Raw genomic sequence first — 4,415 nt, forward strand, 5'->3', positions numbered from 1 at the left:
TTTATTATTTTTCACTTAGGGGTTGTGATGTGCTAAAATTAAGAACAAAAGAGATTAAATATGCTCAAATTAGCTAACAATGGTTGATGAAAGGTAGGCTATTTGGGTAAGTGAGCTAAATGAAATGATGGCCTCAATCATATAAATGCATGTATACATGGAATAATGGACATAAAGAATCAAACAAATCAAAGATTACAACCGTAGAAAGAGAACAATGCACACAAGAATGGAAACAAGTGGTTATATGATGTAACCACATAATTTGGCTCAAAACTCACATGCTTGTGTTCTTAGCTCAAAACCATGTTCCAAAATAAATTCTTCAAGCAAGTTCAACAGAAAAAATTTTTCAAATTGGTAGGGTGCCCTAAAAAGAAATGATAGAATATGTACAAATTATAAATAACATGCAACCTATCATGCAATGCAACAACTAACAAAAAAATTTGGTGTTGAAAAAGGAAGTTGTTACCCATGGAGGTCGCTCGGACGACCTCCCCACACTTAGAAATTTGCATCGTCCTCGGTGCATGCAAAGAAGAGCAAGGTGGATGGGTTGCTACAATTGGTGAGCTTCTTCAAAAGGTTGTGCGGGTGAACTTGTTTGTTGCCCCCATTTAGAAGCTTTTCCATTCCTTTCCTTCTTGGTGGCCAACCTAAAAGGAGAAAAAAGAAATAAAATTAAGCCTACAACAAAGATAATAAAGCAATTAGAGCATAGGCGTGGGCTAATGCCAACTAAGAGTAGGGTTCTCACTACATGTTAGCTACGCATGTGAGTGAAAAAAAAAACAATATAGACAAAGGACATATCAATTAATACTTGATGCAAGAGTAAAGTCAAAGCATGAAGAGCACTCAAAAGCATCAAGTTCAAACAAGAAAGAGTGGGCCATGAAAGACATGTGAGCTCATATTAATGCACAAAGGATACAAGGATCATCAAGGTTAAGCATTGCTTTAAAAGTTTCATCACCCAACAATATCAAACAAGTCAAGAAGCACCAAAATAATGCAAGAAATTCTCAACAATTGAGTGGAAAAATGCAACACCATTATTGAAAGAAGAGACTTAGAAAAAAACTGAAAACAGGCTATAGAAACAAAATTGAAATATAAAGAATAGAAATATACGAATGCGATAAACAAAAGAAAATGGCAGAGGAGAAAAAAAACTTTTTTTTTACCGGCGCAGACGCGTCATGCACGCTTACGTGTCGATGTGCAGTTTGGCAGAAGGACGCGTACGCGCCAGGTGCGCGCACGCGTGGGTTGCAGGCACAGAATAGGCACAAACTAGGCTTAACTCTCTGGAACATGTACCAGGAGGGCAGGTGGTGCTATCAGCGCGCACGCGCACAACGTGCGTGCGCGCGTGTTGCACATTTAACATCAAGGACGCGTACGCGCCAGGTGCACGCACGTGTGGGTGGTTTGTGCCTCAGGCATGGTGCTAGCGCAGTGTAGGCACAACTCTCAGGTCAATGTATAGAGGGATGAAATTTTGCATCCATGCGTACGCGTACATGGCGCGTCCGCGTGGATGGTCGAAAATGCTTGAGGCGCGCGTACGCGCCAGGTGCGCGCACGCATGGGTTGGTGCTCTGTTTTTTAAAATTTTTCATGTTCTTACACCAATCCAAGCATTCCAAACCTCCAAACAGCTAGTCAAACACCATAAAACCTTATTTAACATATTAGACTACCAAATAGACTCAACAAACTACTCTAAATATGAATTTAAACTAATTTTACCAATATTTACAAAAGAGAAAATGAAAAGATATTACTATGGTGGGGTGTCTCCCACCTAGCACTTTTGTTTATTATCCTTAAGTTGGACTTATGGGAAGCTCCTTGTCATGGTGGCTTATGCTTGTATTCATCCTTGAATCTCCAAGGATGCTTGCTCTTCAATTGGTTGTCAGAATTTCCAACCATCCTCACCAAGCTTGGGGGAAGTTCTTCCCAAGATATGAGCTCCCAAAATTAGTCTTCATGTTGTGATCTGGGATCCCATATCTTATTTTCACACCAATCTTCTAGTTGATCATCACAATTCCAATTGGGTGAGAAGTGATCTGAATTCTCAAGTAAACACCAAAGCATCTTCCTAGACCCCTTTAATTGAGAACTATACCAACCATTACACTTAGACTTTGAGTTTCCAACCATAAGGAACCTTGATCGGCAATTCCACCTATCAACCAATTCTCTCTTGCTCTTAACTCCACAAAGAGCTCTAAGTTGACCATCATTTTCAATTAAATCATATTCAAGTGAGAAAGCAAAGCTTAGTTGTAAGAATTTTACCCACTTGAATGTTGTATTGGATAGTGGTGACTTAGGAAGGGGGACTTCCCCACACTTAGCCAATGTGAGATCCATTCCCTTGTGTTCTTCCCTTGTAACTTCCACCTCTTTACAACTTTCCTCAACTTCAACCTCTTCATCTTGGTGGCTCTCTTTCAATTCAATCTCTTCTTCATTGCTCACCAAGGGTTTGGGAGGTGAGGAATCTTCTTCTTTAATCTCCATGTCAAGCCCAATGGGAGAGGATTCAATTGTAGATAGGAACTCCTCAATAATTGAATCCATCTCTTGATTAACCTCTTCAAAGTCTTCAATCATAATATGCTTTGGAGGTTGTACACCCTCCTCAACATCAACATCAAGTATCTCGGAAGAGGGCTCTCTAATGCTACATTTCCATGGACTTCTAACATTTCCTAGGTCTTCAACCACTCCATCCAGCTCAATTGTTTCATCTTCCTCCCCTTGTGGAAATTCTTTCTTCAACTCCTCTTCTTCACCTTGAAGCTCTAAACTCACTCCCTTATTATGCTCCTTGGTTGCTTCTTCACATTCGTCAATGGGAGTGCCTTGGTTGCTTAGGCTTAGTCGGAAGGAGGCCATATTGCTAACGGCTTCTACTAGGATAGCCATCTTGGCTCCTAGCTCCTTAAACTCCTTTTCCATCCCCTCTTGTTGCCTTTGGATATGAGAGTCAAGATCTCTTAGTTCTAGCGTAAGGGCTTCATCGGGGGTGGTGGTGGAAGAGAGGGTTCATTGTTTGAGGGGAAGGCATTATAGTTGGAAGGTGGTTCATTTTGGTAAGGGTATGGAGATGGTGTTGACGTTGGGATTTTTGCCAGTAAAGAATTTCATAAAAACAGTCGCGTTGTAGATATAGTTTCTAAACCGACAGAAATCCCTTCGTACAAACGTTTTGGTTGTCACAAGTAACAAACCCCTTAAAAATTGTTAACCGAGTATTTAAACCTCGGGTCGTCTTCTCAAGGAATTGCAGGGAGGTATGTTCTTATTATTGGTTATGAGTTGTAAATTGGGGTTTAGGAGGTAAGGAGGGAATATGTTGAATGACAAATACAATAAAATCTCTTGGCAAGGTATAAGAAATTGGAAGTCCAGACCGAATTATCCTTATCAATGATAATAAAAATTGAATCTTAATTTCACTTAGTTAACCCTTACTTAAAGCAGAGAAAGGTCAAGTGACTAATTAGTTTGATCTTTAAATCCGAGTTAATTCCTAAGAAAAGATTGGGATTATTGAAGTTCAATTCAATTAGAGGAGATAACAATTATCAATTATGCTGTTGAGTTGGATAACTTCCTGAGTTACTGACTTCTTAACCAAAACCAAAAGAAAAGGAAATTGAAGCTACTGGAATAAAAATGCCTTCAGATGGGAAGCAATAATCATGTAAATAAAAGAAAGCAATAATAACTGAAATACCTCAAATAATATTAATTCAAAGAAAATCATAACATGAAAGCCATAAGCCAATTGAGATGTAAATAAGAAATGGAGTAATAAAATAAAATAAATAAAAGTAGAAAATACTTTAAGGGAACATTGAACCTGTGATTTAGAGTCACTCCTAAAACTAAGAAAAGTCCTAAATCCTAATCCTAAGAGAGAGGAGAGAACCTCTCTCTCTAAAACTACATCTAAAACATGAAAAGTGAATTATGAGAGCTTCATGAGTCTCTGCAAGTTCCCTGACTTTAATCTGTGTTTCTGGGCCGAAAACTGGGTTGAAATGCGGCCCAGAATCTCTGCCAGCGACTTTTGTAATTCTGTAAATTGCGCATGTCACGCGTCCGCGTCGTCCACGCGACCGCGTTACTCAGTGTTTTTCGTATCACGCATCCGCGTCGTCCACGCATTCGCGTCGTATATGCAGCTTCCAATCTGTGCGGTCGCGTCAGGCACGCGATCGCGTTACTCTGATTTCTTCCATTTCACGCGGTCGCGTGAGCCATGCGACCGCGTGACTTATCGCTAGTCACCTCCTTGATTCCTTGTGTTCCTTCCATTTTTACACACTTCCTCTTCATCCTCTAATCCATTCCTGCCCTATGAAGCCTGAAACACTTAACACACA

Source organism: Arachis stenosperma, chromosome 10 (assembly GCF_014773155.1).
Source record: "Arachis stenosperma cultivar V10309 chromosome 10, arast.V10309.gnm1.PFL2, whole genome shotgun sequence".
NCBI lineage: Eukaryota > Viridiplantae > Streptophyta > Magnoliopsida > Fabales > Fabaceae > Arachis > Arachis stenosperma.